The sequence below is a fragment of the Capricornis sumatraensis genome, chromosome 20 (genome assembly GCF_032405125.1).
Source record: "Capricornis sumatraensis isolate serow.1 chromosome 20, serow.2, whole genome shotgun sequence".
Classification (NCBI taxonomy): Eukaryota; Metazoa; Chordata; class Mammalia; order Artiodactyla; family Bovidae; genus Capricornis; species Capricornis sumatraensis.
Genome location: NC_091088.1, coordinates 50,965,548 through 50,982,849, shown reverse-complemented (window position 1 = coordinate 50,982,849; position 17,302 = coordinate 50,965,548). Strand labels below are relative to the sequence as shown.

The 17,302-nt window shown below is 42.7% G+C and overlaps 1 pseudogene; it reads right to left on the bottom strand.

Annotated features, from left to right (window-relative positions):
• Window positions 1–8,415: 8,415 nt before the first annotated feature.
• LOC138096102 (histo-blood group ABO system transferase 1 pseudogene) lies at window positions 8,416–9,294 on the bottom strand (annotated as a pseudogene).
• Window positions 9,295–17,302: the final 8,008 nt, after the last annotated feature.

Here is a 17,302-nt window from a genome sequence, read left to right as displayed (position 1 = left end):
TCTCGTTAGTACATGGAACCCCAAATATGGGTTGGAATCTGAAGTGAGAAACAGCAGCAACAGCAAAAGAAGGAGAGTTTGAAATTGTGCATCTTATTTCATGACTGATATCTGGTGTGGGGGATAGGCGTGGGAGCAGACAGGTCAGTCAAATCAGCGGTTACTAATGGGGTAGTCTCTGGAATCTGCAAGGGGAGAGTGGCCAGTGGCAATGGAACTACAGGCCCTGGCAACTACCAGGGCAAAGGAACAGGCAGGTTGAGTGGCACCGCTATCAGCGGTGGCCTCAGTTTTATCCTCTGACCTATGGTTTTGTTGGTGCTGCATTCTTCTCCAAGCTCAGGTCTTCAGCAATGACCTTACTGGAAGGTAGGATGCAGTGACATCCCATGACATGTCATGATCCCATGACAGCGGTAGTAGCAACAGCGGTGGCAGCAGTAGTGGCATTGCTGTGTTCTGTTTACAGAGCCCACAACTGACAGGTGAGGGAGGAGAATTTTTCCTTGACAACGTATGTGATAGTCCTCCTCTCTGAGTCTACTTTTGCTTCGGTAAGGCTGAAGAACTGAGTCAGTGGTCTTCATCAAACTCTTTCTCAACCACTCCAACTGTAGGAAGCAGACTGTGGCTGGGCCAGACAGGCCGGCTGCACTTGCATCACACTTGCAAAGAGGCCAGACGCCTCCAGTAGGGCTGTGTGAGCTGCTGATGGTAGGGCCTTTGGGAAATGAGCTCATAAAGCCTCTGGTGATATCTTACCTAAGCTTTCTTCTTGAAATAGAGGTTTCCCTTCAGAGGCTCAGGACTGCTCCCAAATATGTGACAACTTGTCAGCAGGAGCCTAGGTCCTGGTGGTATAATTTCATTGCTTTAAGGACCCCTTTTCTGAAAGTCCTGCATTTTGGAAACTTTGTGACTCCTTCCTCCTTAGATATTCCCTTCTTTCACATTCCCAGTGTCTTCAGCTCAGTCTTCTCTAAGTCAGGCTTTGGAGGGTGATTGGATAGCCCAGAAGGAGTGTAAGTTTGTGCCCCTGAGGGAGAACATTGACCATTTCTCAGTGGCTAGACTCTTTGAGATACAAGCGGACACCAGAGGCTTCTTCAGAGAGCCCTCTCCCACCCAATTCAGGACCCTCAGAGAGGAGCACTCATGCTGTCTCATCCGATACTGCCTCTTAAGTAACATGGATGGGCAGAGGCACTGGATCCACATAGAACTGCCTAAGAAAAGGGCCAGGAGAGAGACAGGGCAGTGGGATTCCCTCAGCCAGAAGGGAAACACAGGTGTAACCAGGGGTGGGGAAGGGGCTAGAGTGAAGCTTGCTGAGCAGGTTGCACACAAGGGGCAGTTCATGCACTGTCTGATCCCGAGAGCATAGAGTTGCGACTTGGGAGAGTTCTCTTAGCGACCTGCTCCTCCAGCGTAAAGCATGCACTGTTTGGCCTGATGCTTGAGACATAGCATTGGAACATGTGAGAGAGAAAGAGCACCAGCTGGGCACACACCAGCAAATGGCATAAGGAAAAAGTGCCAAAGGCAAAGGATGAGGCCCAGAGGCCAAACCCCAGCAGGACCTTCTAGCACTTTCCGACTTTCTGCTGCTGGTTATGAGTGTTTGGTTTGACAAGATTGTTCAGTACTGTGACTTCCAAGAGCCTGCATACCTGTCATCCCTAGGTATGTGTCCCCACGTCTGTGTGCACTTCAGTGCCTGACTCGAGGGCAGCAGAGGCCGCCTGTGCCTGAAGGTCCACCAGCCCTTTCTCTGTCATCACTAGTGGGTAGAGTCTGCTCAAAGCCAGAGCAGGAGAGGAGCCTAGATCCTGCCAGCGTGGGGGCCTTGTTTGTGGGAGGCTGGGGGAGAGAGACCAAGGTTGGGGAGATGGGAGTGGGGGTAGGGTGGGAGGGTGGGATGCTCAGCCTTAGCCTGGTCTCATGTGGTTACTGTGTACCCAGACATTGTGGGACAGCTACAGCAGGGCACATGCTGAGATGTGTGTGTGTGTGTTGGGGGGGCGGTGAATTTAACCCAGCTTCTTCCTTTTGGATGCCCCCAGTTAACTCCTGCAACCCTGCCTGCCCCCTCTGTGATGGTAGGTCAAGGCTCCGAATACGGCCTCCTAAGAGGCCACTCTGGCTCCATTCTAGCTCCTGGAGTCAGGTGTGCCTTTCCTGTGGCCATCCTGGAGAGGCAAGTGTCATGAGCCTCACCAGCTGGACTATGAAGGTTTCTCACACAGAAATGTGGCTGTTGACAACACATTCTCTCCTGGCAGGCAGTTTCTCTTAGTTTTACAAATTTGGCAAAACAGCATTTAAGCCTTAGACTGTTTTGCAAGTCACACAGGTGGTTAGTAGCTCAGCCAGAATTTGAGCTCAGGCTGTTGGATTCCAGAGCTCACAAACTTAAGCACCAGCCTATGATACCTCCTCTGCAGGTACGCATCATATATTTCCATTTTTGATACTTAATGTACAGTTACATCCCAAATGAACACCGTCACTGCCTATAACAAAGTCTTCTTGGGCTCACCTCATATGTCAGCCATTGGCCACACTGAGCTCCAGTCTCTCAGATGTAGGACAGCTCCTGTCAGTTGGTAACACATCCGCATGATGAAAGTTGTCTTTTATATGAGCCTGCCAGCAAACTCTACAACTGTGAGAGATCTCCCATGTGCATGGACACCGGGCACACCAAGTGGGTGGTGGATCCACCCTGGCCACCTACAAGCCTTAATGCCCCAAGGGAACCAGTCACTCTTATAATTTATGATTCCATACGCTAGCTTTCGAAGATAAGTTATGACCAACCTAGATAGCATATTCAAAAGCAGAGACATTACTTTGCTAACTAAGATCCGTCTAGTCAAGGCTATGGTTTTTCCTGTGGTCATGTATGGATGTGAGAGTTGGACTGTGAAGAAGGCTGAGCACCGAAGAATTGATGCTTTTGAACTGTGGTGTTGGAGAAGACTCTTGAGAGTCCCTTGGACTGCAAGGAGATCCAACCAGTCCATTCTAAAGGAGATCGGCCCTGGGATTTCTTTGGAAGGAATGATGCTGAAGCTGAAACTCCAGTACTTTGGCCACCTCATGTGAAGAGTTGACTCATTGGAAAAGACTCTGATGCTGGGAGGGATTGGGGGCAGGAGGAGAAGGGGACGACAGAGGATGAGATGGCTGGATGGCATCACCGACTCGATGGACATGAGTCTGAGTGAACTCCGGGAGTTGGTGATGGACAGGGAGGCCTGGCGTGCTGTGATTCATGGGGTTGCAAAGAGTCGGACACGACTGAGCAACTGAACTGAACTGAACTGAACTGAACTGAACTGAACTGAGATGAACAACTTAACTAACTTTTCTAGTCCACAAGAGTATGGTATAACTTTCCCTATACTTCAGTTCAGTTCAGTTCAGTTGCTCAGTTGTGTCCAACTCTTTGTGACCTCATGAATTGCAGCACGCCAGGCCTCCCTGCCCATCACCAACTCCCGGAGTTCACTCAGACTCATGTCCATTGAGTCGGTGATGCCATCGAGCCATCTCATCCTCTGTCATCCCCTTCTCCTCCTGCCCCCAATCCCTCCCAGCATCAGGGTCTTTTCCAATGAGTCAACTCTTCGCATGAGGTGGCCAAAGTATTGGAATTTCAGCTTCAGCATCAGTCCTTCCAATGAACACCCAGGACTGATCTGCTTTAGGATGGACTGGTTGGATCTCCTTGCAGTCCAAGGGACTCTCGAGTCTTCTCCAACACCACAGTTCAAAAGCATCAATTCTTCGGTGCTCAGCCTTCTTCACAGTCCAACTCTCACATCCATACATGACCACAGGAAAAACCATAGCCTTGAGTAGACGGACCTTTGTTGGCAAAGTAATGTCTCTGCTTTTGAATCTGCTATCTAGGTTGGTCATAACTTTCCTTCCAAGGAGTAAGTGTCTTTTAATTTCATGGCTGCAGTCACCATCTGCAGTGATTTTGGAGCCCCCCAAAATAAAGTCTGACACTGTTTCCACTGTTTCCCCATCTATTTCCCATGAAGTGATGGGACCAGATGCCATGATCTTCGTTTTCTGAATGTTGAGCTTTAAGCCAACTTTTTCACTCTCCTCTTTCACTTTTATCAACATGCTTTTTAGTTCCTACTTAGGTCTTTTAAAATACTTATTTTGTTGCACAGAGTCTTAGTTGCAGCATGTGAGAGAGTCATTTCCTAGGCAGGTTGATAAGGCTAGGGGTCCCCAAGGAGAGAGGGGTCTGGAATTCTCAAGGAGGAAGAAAGGACAAACTTTTTTCTTCTCTACATTCCTTAGGATTATATAACAACAATGTATTCTGCCTGAGGACAGTCTCTGGATTAAACCTTCTGGCTAATTCTGTTATCTTAAAATGTAAATTATGGGAGTAGGTCTGGTGAGGTCTTTACAACATCCAGACATTCTTTGGATTTACTGGAGAGTATATAACTTCATTGCCAACACTAACAAGTGGGTACTCTTTCTACCCCCTTCTGATGCCTATGTCAGAAGCTTTCTCTATCTCCTTTATACTTTAATAAAACTTTATTACACAAAAGCTCTGAGCGATCAAGCCTCGTCTCTGGCCCCGGATTGAATTCTTCTCCTCCGCGGGGGCCAAGAATCCCGGCGTCGTGATTCAACAACAACCTTTCACATGTGGGACCTTAATTCCCCAACCAGGGATCGAAACCAGGCCCCCTGCATTGGGAGCATGGAATCCTAGCCACTTGACCACCAGGGAAATCCCTCCCTATATTTAGGTCTTTTGAAAACATTTTTTTCTCAGATATTTTGTAGCAGGATTCCATAAATTACAGCTTGTGGGCCAAATTTTATCCACAGCATGTTTTGTTGTCCCAAAGAGCTTAAAATGGTATTAACATTTTAAAAACATTGTGAAAACCAAGCAAAACAGAGGAATGTGCAACAGAGACCATGCATAAACTGCAAAGCCTATAATTCGTATTTGGTCCTTTAGAGCAAAAGATTGCCAACCCCTGTTCTGTATGAATAGTTTTGGGTGCATAGTCTTGTACAGTGTTTGCAAATTTGTACTTTAGTACTTCATGAGGTCTTAAAAATGCTGTTGTAAATGGTATCTTTTAAATTTTAGTTTTCAATCATTTACTGGTAGTGTAGAGAATATAGAATTGGTTTATTTATTGCCAGAGTCCAGCTCCAGCAGCCAGGGATTCAACCTGAAGGGGTGAGCGGTGTTGGCGAGAAACTGAGGCAGCCTCTCAGTTTTTTTTTTGGACTGCCTCTTTATTTCAAGCTTATGATTCTCTTTTATACTTTTACAAAAGCATTAGGTCAGAAGTTTGATATTTTTAGTTCCCATAGACCCAGATTTATTTTTCTCCAAAAATCATTGTTGCCCCTCAAAAGGAGTTCCTTCCTCAGCAATTCTCTTATCTACTTTTTCTCATGTGTCCTTGTGGATACACTGTAACTCATGCTAATGTCTGGGCTGCATACCATATTCCTCAGTTAAATTCTTATCTTTCTAAGTCCTGTTTGCCCCTAGTATCCTAAGCTCACTATTTCTAAGAAAGGGCTTCTAGCTATAAATATCTCTAAAGTCCCTAATCTCTATAAGCTATAGTAGAATATGCTAACATTACAGCATCCCTTAAATCTTTAGCTTCTAACTATTTTAATTATTCCTAAACCTTAAATTCAGCGAACTCCTTTGCCATAAACACTTTCCTCACAAATAGGCTTCAGATAGGAAGCCCTCCCATGGTCTCAAGCCTCTGTGCTCACCCTGGAGCACTCTTTTGTAAAAGTCCTTGAACAAATGTCAATGATTAACTTTATGAATTATTCTTTGGGCACAGCTGCAGAAGGCTTTATGCCTTCTCATGCTCCTCTCAAAAACAATAAGCACCTTAATATTCTCTTCAGTCAACTCAGGCGAAGAAAGGAAAAAAACAAGTCAGAATCACAAACCTTAACTCCTTTATTCCGGGTCCGTGCCTACGGAACAAAGGGAGGGGGTTTAGGGCTGTGCCTCCATTTTTTTCAGTAATGCCTAATGTGGCTCCCAACAATATATTGATTTCTGTATGCTGGAAACTTGTTAAAATCACTCTGTACTTCTGGTAATATCTTTGTAGATTTCTCATGATTTTCTACATACACGTTCATGACTTCTGTGAATAAAGAGAGTTTTTAAAATCTTTTAAATCTGTATTTTATTACCTTTATGTTTTTTTTCTGACACCTAGTAAAATATCAAATACTGATGGAGAACAATGGACATGCTTTCCAGGTCCCGGATCTTAAGGGAAAAGTGTTCAATATGCTGTTAGCTGGGCTTTTTGTATAGTTGCTTCATCACATAAAGGAAATTCCTCCAATGTATGTCTGGCTGAGAGATTTTTTTGATAGGGGTTGGTACTACTCTGCACACACATTTGAAATAATCATATGGCTTCTTCCTCTTTATTCTCCTAATATGCTGAATTACATTGACTGGTTTTTGAATGTTAAACCAACCTTGATTCCTGAGACAAACCCCATCCAAAAGGCTGGTCATGCTAGATCACCCTCTTGTATTTGGTTGGATTTGATTTCCTAAAATTTAATTGAAGATTTTATGCCTATGTTCCTGAGAAATACTAATTTTTACATTTCTGTATTATGTTTTTATTTTAGGGTAATGCTGTCTTCATTGAATAAGTTAGGAAAAATCTCTTCCATTTTCAGAGTTTGTGTAACATTGGAAAAATATCTTAATTTTGTAATAGAATTCATGGTAAAACCCTATAGCAGTGAAATTTTCTTCATGGAAAAATGTTCATAGTCACTTGTTATCCCTCCAGTGACTGTCCAATCCATAGTAGTGATGCCTCCACTTATACCTGATAGTGATAATTTCAGTTTTCTCCTTTTATTTCCTGGTCAGTCTTTCTAGAAGTTTGTCAGTTTTGTTAATCTTTTAAAAGTCCATTTTTGGTGTTAATTTTTCCCTACTGTATATTTCTATTATCATTTCTTTAGTTCTGTCTACTTCAGATTTATTTTTCTATTGCTATACCCTTAAAATGGAAAATTAATTCACTGCTTTACAATGTTTTAAAAAATTTTGTAGCCCTATTTAGTGTGAAAAAAGCCCAACACTTCCTGACAGACAAAACTGGGCCTGTTCTACTTAGCTATTGATGAGGTACATTCTCTGCATCTGTTATTTGAGATTTATAATTGAAAGCAAAGAATCATACTCCTGCCAATTTAAGTAGAAAGATAATTTATTGGAAGCCTATCAGAATCCCTGGAAAGCTAGAGGACTGAATTCAGCAAATAGGAATGAGGGAGGCCAGGCAGCCAAAGCATGCTAAAAAACTACTTATTGGGTCTCTACTGTCCTTGCTTCTCTGGGGTAAGGTCTGGGTCAAGTCTAGGGCAGAGGTATCTGGTCATCAAATATAGGTCAAGTGCCTACATCCACACCAAAGCAGAGCCTGGACATGATGAATGACTAACACTCACTTTTTAAAAGAAAGGGATAGTACTGTGATGATATTTGATTTGGACTAAACTGTGAAATCACTGATTGTTGAAATTAAAGTTTTCTGGTGGTAGAACACATAGGTTGCTAAGTGCCAGGAAAGAGGACCTTGATTTTGGCATTGTGTTCTCCTCCTACCTCACACTACAACTTATTTTCAACTTCTGAGAATTGTTAGTTGCTCAGTTGTATCTGACTCTTTGCAACCCCATGGACTGTAGCCTGCCAGGTTTCTCTGTCCATGGGATTCTCCAGGCAAAAATACTGGAGTGGGTCGCTATTCCCTTCTCCAGGGGATCTTCCCAACCTAGGGGTCAAACCCAGGTCTCCCGCAATGCAGGTAGATTCTTTACCATCTGAGCCACAGGGAAGCCTAGAAGAGGAAGGAATTTGGCTTAAAGCTGAAGACTTTTTGCATCTGCTTGGCTAAGGCTGAGGCAAGTCCTGTGAGCCTCTTTGTGACAGCAAACAGGAGACTGTGTGCCTGGGGCCACCTTCCTTGTTCTGGAGAAGATGTCATCTCTGATCCCTTGTTTGGCAGGATAGACTGAGATTGCATGCCTCCTCCTTCCTGAAGGGTGTTAGGAGTACACTGTGAGAAGCTAAAGATGGGGGCAGCTCTGGGAACTTACCTTAACCCAGGAACCAGGCCAGCCAAAATGGTGGTTGGTGGTGGGAGGGAGGGCGAGGAGATGGCACTGGGCCTGAATACACTTGGGGAGGTGGTGCTAGGCTTCAACCAGACAGTAAAAGGAAGCAGAGTTGTACCTTTTCTGCTAAAACTGGTTTTAATGAAGGATGGCATGCCAAGAAGACTCAGGCTAGCTGAGCATGGCCCCTCTCTGAGCCATTCCTGGAAGCTTTGCTCATCAGTTTTTCTTCTTCATGACCCTAAATCTATACTGATGTATAGTGTGGACCAAATTCCACACCTGACTTGACTCCAAATAATTGAGTATTTGACTATTGCAGATATACTCAGGGGAAGGGATCTTGGTGGGTTTGTGATAAAGCAGGTATTTGTTCAGGTGGCTCTCATCATTTCACATGGCCTCGATGTGATTGGCCTGGTCAACAATCATCGCCTCATGGCAGGCCTTGGCAAGTCTGTAAACCTCTGGCATGGACTCCCCAAATAAGGCCCATATGTAACAAAAACCCTCCTTATCTTCAGGAGTATGGGCCTGTGATGGAGGCCGGCGTTCATATTCAAAGTATTTCTGAGTCAATCTGTAGAAGCCAGGATGGAGGGTGCCGAACAAGGAGGAGAGGATCTCCATGCCCACATCATCACTAAACTTCATGTCCACATTTGCACACACAAGGTAATCCACCTCCTGGTGGAAGCGCTGCTCAATAAAATTGCTGATCACCTCCATGCGGTGTATGGAAATCTTCTAACAGCGGGCATACCTCTGGACCTTGAAGATGACCATCTGCCGTCCTTTCTGAAGGCGAATAAGAGGAACGTAGGCTGGCCGATCAGTGAAGATATAGTAGTTCACCCTGTGTCTCACCATAAAGTACATCTCTGCCATTTCCAGGAACAGCTTCAGGTGGAAAATGTATTTTTTTTTTTTTTCCACAACAAACACAGTTAATCCAATGGTGATGTTCTGAAGCCAGAACTGCTCATTCAGGATATCAATGTTGAAAGTCCCATTCCAGATGATGCGAGCCAGCCAGGGGGTCATAAGAAGGACATCTTTCCTAAATGGTACAAGCATATCTGGCGGGGGATACACCATCCTTGATAATTTTACACTTTGTGGTGTGTGGTGTTCTTTAATAGTTATGCTTGCCTCAGTTGGGATGTTTTCCAGTTTCTGGTTTCTGGGTTTCAAGCAACAATAGCCAAGAAAGGCTATGATGAAAACTGTTAGAAGAAAGTTCACTCAATGAAACAAGTAGCATTTTTGTGTCCCAGCCCATATTTGTAGTACCTGAGCCATGCCTGCACGGCAGAAGAATGTCACCTCTTGTCCTCTCCACGATACGGGGGCACTCATCCCTCCTGACCTTCCACCCTCAGTGTTCTCCCCAGGGCAGGGTGAGGCGGAGTGGCCCCCACTCCCTGCTCACTACTCCAGCAGTGCAGTCCCCCCTGAGGCCTGACACCAGTGCAAGGGGGCACCTTGACCCAAGGGCATTTTTTGTGGTGCCCTGTGGAGAAAGATGGGATCCTGGCAGGACCTTTATAGACTCAGTTTCTGTCTGAGGTGCTGTCAGAGTAACCAGGTGGCAGGAATTAGTCTACAGACTGCTGGAACTTTCCTGTGTGTAGGAGAGAAGTCTGGGCATGTGAAGCAGCTTCAGGGCATTGGCTCAAGGCAGTTCATTGAGTAGGTCAAGGACAGAGATTGTGATGAAAGTGAGGCAGAACAGTAGCCACCAGAGTGCCTGGCCAGGGGGTCAGGGCTTGTGCACTGGCTTACCATTGACACTTACTGTCCATGAGCTAAGCACGGGGTTTCCTAAAGTCTATTAAGTCAAGATCAGACTGTCTTCATGATCACATCCACATAGGCTAACATGGACCAGCCTTTGGGAGGCCTGACTTGGGGACACATGATTCAGATGGAGAGGAAAGAAGACCTATAGATCAAGGATTGTTTTCCTTTATCCCCTTTATAATGACTTAAAATCCATTGAGTATTTACTTCTTTTTTTGATACCTACCTTCCACTAGTGTTAGAACTACTAAGCTTGATGAACATTGTCTTGTTTAATCCTTTCAGGTCTAGAGGATAGATGCTACATTATCCTCATTGTACCAATGGAGAAATAGGCTCAGGGAGGTGGGTCTTGGTCCACAAATACAAAGCAGCTGTACTCCAAATTATCCTGCGTTTTTACCCTCTGACTCATTTGTGCCTTCTCTGAGGTTTCTTTTATTGAGGTGGTTTTTGTTTGTTTTGTTTTTGTTGGGTTCTTTTGGTTTTCTTCCTTAGGGTTTACATGCAGCTGTCCCTCAGACTAAGGCCTGAAGACAGTGAAGAGAGGCTAAGATAGTGCTCCATGCTAACTCAGGCTCTGCACATTGCCATTTCACACACCTCCTCCCTCTGATATCCTAGGCAGCTCCAAATATATACCTCCCAGAAAATTAAGCTTCAGACACACTGTGGGACCAACCACAGGTTAAAAAAAAATGGTCTCATGGCCAATGAGGAGTACCTGCCACCTGACCATGGAATGGGCTGGCGCTCCTATATTGTTCTGTGATACCTTGCTCCCACCTTCCTTCAGAAGTGGGTGGCTGGGACTTCCCTGGTTGTCCGGTGGTTAAGAATCCACCTTCCAGTGCAGAGGATATTGGTTCAGTCCCTGAACCAGGAAGACTCCTCATGCCACGTGGCAACTGAGCCCGAGCTTCTCAACTACTGAAGCCCACGTGCCTAGAGCCTGTCCTCCACAACAGGAGATGACACCACAACAAGAAACTTGTGTGCCCCAACTAGAGAGTAGCCCCCACTTGATGCAACTAGAGAAAGCCCAGGCTCAGAAAATGAAGACTCAGTGCAGCAAAAAATAAATAATTTTAAAAAATTAAAGAAGAGATGTAGCTGGTTGGAGATGGGAGTTGTCCGGGTGTTATGAAGTCTTCTCAGTAGAGTTCTGAACATATTGGGAGGAAGAGTGTTCTGATTAGTGTCTTTTAATGGAGTCATCTCTTTATGATATAGATTGTGACTTTTGCTTTACTGTGCATAGAGATATAGCAGATTCCTGATGAGCACTCCTGACTGGAGGGCCCTCCCTAGGAAGTTTCAAAGAGGGTGCAGTGTGGCTTGTTTCTTTTATCCCTTGAGGCTTTGAAAGGTTGTTGTTGAACCACAAAAAGATACTGGGATTCCTGGGCTCCAGAGGAGAAGAATTCAATCCGGGGCCAGAGACAAGGCTTGATCGCTCAGAGCTTTTGTGTAATAAAGTTTTATTAAAGTACAAATGAGATAGAGAAAGCTTCTGACATAGACATTAGAAGGGGGCAGAAAGAATACCCCTCCTGCTAGTCTTTAGCTGGAAGTTATATAGCTGCTAGCAGTCTGCTAATTAAAGGAAGGAAATGTCTCAAAACTCAGAGAATGGCACCAGGCCCTTCACCCACAAGACACATTTTGAGATTATCTTGGTGAGTCATCCCGGGCCATAAAACAATTGATATGAATCTTGAAGAAAAGCAGATTCCCATACAAATATATAGTTTCATTAACATAGATTAAGAGAACAATGTATGAGTATAACATACTGGTTTGTCAAGTCAGTTCCGAGCCTTTAGTCTAATCAACTTGAAGACAGAGTCTGGGGTAAATGCATAGTACATTAACATAGCTTAAGACAAATATTTCCATAAGAAAAATGCATTGGTTAGCTCAAAGTTTAAGAATAGTTAAGTTCAGGTGGAACCAGGTGTCATGGCAACACAGAATTTTAAGAGAAACCTCTTTTAAAATTTGTATCGAGAAGGGAAAAAAAAAATATATACATATATATACATACCACTAGTTTGTTTCCTCCTGCCGCTTAAGAGAGAGATAAAAACATGTCTGACACTTGCAGCCTGTTTCCTCCGTTTGGAGACCCCTGGCCTTCCTGCCTGTTACCCTCTCAGCTTCACCAGGTTTACTAACCTCCTTTCTGAAGAATAAACGGTACTCAAGTGCATTTGTGTTAATGGAGCCACACTTGCAGGCATCCCAAGGAAACCACTTGACTGAAAAGAAGTTGTCTTAGCCATGTCCACATATCTGACTGAAGGATCCCACCAATAAAGCCCTGCAGTTCATTAGGAGAGAGCTTATTCCTTGAACTGGAGTTGCAGCATTCTGGAGAGGTATGAGGTACACTGGGGGTACAGTCTCTACCTGTGATTTTTGACAGGGACTGAAAGCCCTCAGGATGCTGTTTCACCTCTGAACTAGGTGGTGGTCTTATGGCATTGGGAGGAAGACAGCACAGCAGATGGAGTGTCTGCGCATTTCTGTAAACCATGATCTACAGTCACAAGCATTATCTACCATATTTCAGCCTCCTGGCAACCTTGAGAGATGAGAGGAAAACCTAGCGTCATAGATAAGGAAACTGAGGTTCAGTGTGTTACAGTGTATGCTAAAGACATACAGATGCTGGTCAGCAGAATCTGCTCCCACTGCCCATTGCTGGGGAGACAGGCTTGGCTAATTCACCATGTGCCTGCGTACATATTACAGTCACTTTCCTCTGAATTCCTCTGAATCCTATCTAAGGAGTGGGAACAATGCCCCACCCCCTTACACATTAAATATAATTATTTTAAATGAAAATGCCACTATCTGAAGTATTTAGGGACCTGAGTTTTTCCCTTTTCTTCTGTTGATTCTTGTTCATGGTGCCTTATTTAATTCTGTGTTTTGTGTTTTAAGTTTTTCTGAGCTCCTGCCATTGCAGAATTCCTTGGTAATTCTTGAAGATTTCTCTTGAGGCTGGATTGAGAGATTTCTTCCAGATTTTATACATATGCTTCTCTCAGGTGCTTCCAAAACCAGCGTCACCTTAAACTGAATTCTTAGCTTGAAGTTTGATTTTTTTTTTTGGGGGTGGGGGGAGGTTCCTCTCAGTTAATTTGTATTCAGATTCCAAATTCATCTGAAGTCCTACTAATTGAATTTCAAGGGAAATGTTTTCCACTATACTTAATATTACTTATGAAACAAAAGATTGGGGACTTTTTTGTCTCTTATTTTTTTCATTTTATTCTTAGATTAAGGGTATTGCATGCTGGGATTAGAATTTTATTAGATTTTTATGTTGTTGGATTTTCTACCTTGATGAGGCCCTAAGATGTCTGGTGCTGCCCATACCCCATTAGTTAATGCAAAGTAAAATCAGTTTCCCTGAAGCTTGACAAATTCCTCCTTGGAAGAAGTTATCCTACCTCTGTGGGTTCATGCTTTCTTTAGATTTTGGCTTCCTTCCTGTACGTCTTATCTTTTTGCGAACTCAGTGATGTACTCAAAACATGGAGAATCTAAATTATTAGCTAAACTAACAGTTAAACTAAATTAATAGTTTTCAATGGGAATGATATTCAAGGTAACCAGATAATCATAGTGCTGAAATCCAAATTCAGTACTGAATACTCTGATGTTTTCACTGTAGATAAGCATAACTTTGTGACTAACACTAGTTTTCTTCCAAGAGTAATTTTATTTTTTATCTTACTGAGCTATTATAATATTGACTATAAACAGTGATGCCAACAACTTACTTTGTTTCTGATTTCAAAAGGACTGCTAACGTTTTACCATCAAGTATGATGTCTGATATAGCTTTTAAATTAATTTATATTTTGTGGTAAAAAACATGTAATGTAAAATTTCCCATATTAACTACTTGTAGGTGTACTGTTTGGTAATGCTAAGTCTATTCAAACTATTGTGAAACAGATCTCTATAACTTTTTCATCATACAAAACCAAAATTCTATCCATTGAACAACAAATCCTGATTTCTCTCTCCTTCTGGTCCCCAGATAGCACCATTCTATATTCTGTTTCTATGAGTTTGACTATTGGGTTCATAAAGACTGGGAGAGATGACTGTTTTTTCATTGCCCAAATTTCAACAGAAGGTCACAAAGCATACAAAGAAAATACAGATCCTTGAATTACCTGACAAGGAATTTAAAATAACCACCTTAAAGGTGCTCAATGAATGAAAAGAGAACACAGAAAATTAAATGACATCAGAAAAATCGTGCATGAAAAAACAAGAATAGCAACAAAGAGAAACTCTAAAAAAGAACTATCAGTAATTCTGGAGCTGAAAAATACAATAACTACAGTGAAAAATTCACTAGGGAATTTCAACTGCAAACTTGATAAAGCAGAAGAAAGAATTTGTGAACTGAAACAAGTCATTTGAAATTATCAAGTCAGAGGAACAAAAAGAAAAAACACTGAAGAAAAGAATTGCCTAAGGGATTTAAAAGATACCATCAAGTGGAACAATACATGCATTATGGGAGTCCTAGAAGAAGAAAAGAGAAATAAAGGCACAGAGAGACTATCTGAAGAAACTGGCTAAAAACTTTCCAAATCTAGGGAAGAAAATAGACATATAAATTCAAGGAGCTCAACAAATTCTAAGTGGAATTAATTCCAAAATATATGCACCAACATATGTTATAACAAAACTGTCAATAATCATAGACAAAGAGAGAATCTTCAAAGCAGTATGAAAAAAAGTGACTTGTAATGTACATAGGAGCTCCCATAAGATTATCCGTGGATGATGAAAGAAATCAAAGATGACACAAATAGATGGAAAAATATACCATGTTTGTGGATTGGAAGAATCAACATAGTGAAATTAAGTATACTACCCAAATCAATCTATAGATTCAATGCAATCCCTATCAAAGCTACCAATGGTATTTTTCAAAGAACTAGAACGAATAACTTCACAATTTGTATGGAAATACAAAAAACCTCGAATAGCCAAAGCAGTCTTGAGAAAGAAGAATGGAACTGGAAGAATCAACCTGCCTGACTTTGGACTATACCGTAAAGATAAGAAAGCCTTCCTCAGTGGTCAATGCAAAGAAATAGAGGAAGGCAACAGAATGGGAAAGACTAGAGTTCTCTTCAAGAAAATCTGAGACATCAAGGGAATATTTCATGCAAAGATGGGCTTGATAAAGGACAGAAATGGTATGGACCGAACAGAAGCAGAAGATATTAAGAAGAGTTGGCAAGAATACACAGAAGAACTGTACAAAAAAGATCTTCACGACCCAGATAATCACGATGGTGTGATCACTCACCTAGAGCCAGACATCCTGGAATGTGAAGTCAAGTGGGCCTTAGAAAGCATCACTATGAACAAAGCTAGAGGAGGTGATGGAAGTCCAGTTGAGCTATTTCAAATCCTGAAAGATGATCTTGTGAAAGTGCTGCACTCAATATGCCAGCAAATTTGGAAAACTCAGCAGTGGCCACAGGACTAGAAAAGGTCAGTTTTCATTCCAATCCCAAAGAAAGGCAATGCCAAAGAATGCTCAAACTACCACACAATTGCACTCATCTCACATGCTAGTAAAGTAATGCTGAATATCCTCCAAGCCAGGCTTCAGCAATACATGAATCATGAACTTCCAGATGTTCAAGCTGGTTTTAGAAAAGGCAGAGGAACCAGAGATCAAATTGCCAACATCCTCTGGATCATGGAAAAAGCAAGAGAGTTCCAGAAAAAAACATCTATTTTTGCTTTATTGACAATGCCAAAGCCTTTGACTGTGTGGATCACAATAAACTGTGGAAAATTCTGAGAGAGATGGAAATACCAGACCACCTGACCTGCCTCTTGAGAAACCTATATGCAGGTCAGGAAGTAACAGTTAGAACTGGACATGGAACAAGAGACTGGTTCCAAATAGAAAAAGGAGTACATCAAGGCTGTATATTATCACCCTGCTTATTTAACTTCTATGCAGAGTACATCATGAGAAACGCTGGGCTGGAAGAAGCACAAGCTGGAATCAAGATTGCCAGGAGAAATATCAATAACCTCGGATATGCAGATGACACCACCCTTATGGCAGAAAGTGAAGAGGAATCAAAAAGCCTCTTGATGAAAGTGACAGAGGAGAGTGAAAAAGTTGGCTTAAAGCTCACATTCAGAAAACTAAGATCATGGCATCTGAGCCCATCACTTCATGGGAAATAGGTGGGGAAGCAGTGGAAACAGTGTCAGACTTTATTTTTTGGGCTCCAAAATCACTGCAGATTGTGATTGCAGCCATGAAATTAAAAGACTCTTACTCCTTGGAAGAAAAGTTATGACCAACCTAGATAGCACATTCAAAAGCAGAGACATTACTTTGGTAACAAAGGTCCATCTAGTCAAGGCTATGGTCTTTCCAGTGGTCATGTATGGATGTGAGAGTTGGACTGTGAAGAAAGCTGAGCACCGAAGAATTGATGCTTTTGAACTGTGGTGTTGGAGAAGACTCTTGAGAGTCCCTTGGACTGCAAGGAGATTCAGCTAGTCCATTCTAAAGAAGATTGGTCCTGGGTGTTCTTTGGAAGGACTGATGCTGAAGCTGAAACTCCAGTACTTTGGCCACCTCATGTGAAGAGTTGACTCGTTGGAAAAGACTCTGATATTGGGAGGGATTCGGGGCAGGAGGAGAAGGGGACGACAGAGGATGAGATGGCTGGATGGCATCACTGACTCGATGGATGTTAGTTTGAGTGAACTTTGGTAGTTGGTGATGGACAGGGAGGCCTGGTGTGCTGCAGTTCATGGGGCTGCAAAGAGTTGGACATGACTGAGTGACTGAACTGAACTGAACACTATGGTACTGGCACAAAGACGGAAATATAGATCAATGGAACAAAATATAAAGCCCAGAGACAAATTCTCGCACCTATGGACACCTTATCTTTGACAAAGGAGGCAAAAAAATACAATGGAGAGAAGACAATATCTGTAACAAGTGGTGCTGGGAAAACTGATCAATCACCTATAAAAGAATGAAACTAGAATGCTTTCTAACACCATACACAAAAATAAACTCAAAATGGATTAAAGATCTAAATGTAAGACCAGAAAATATAAAATCTTAGAGGAAAACATAGGCAGAACACTCTCTGACATAAATTACAGCAAGATCCTCTATGACCCACCTCTCGGAGTAATGGAAATAAAAACAAAAATAAACACATGGGACCTAATTAAACTTAAAAGTTTTCTCACAATGAAGGAAACTATAAAC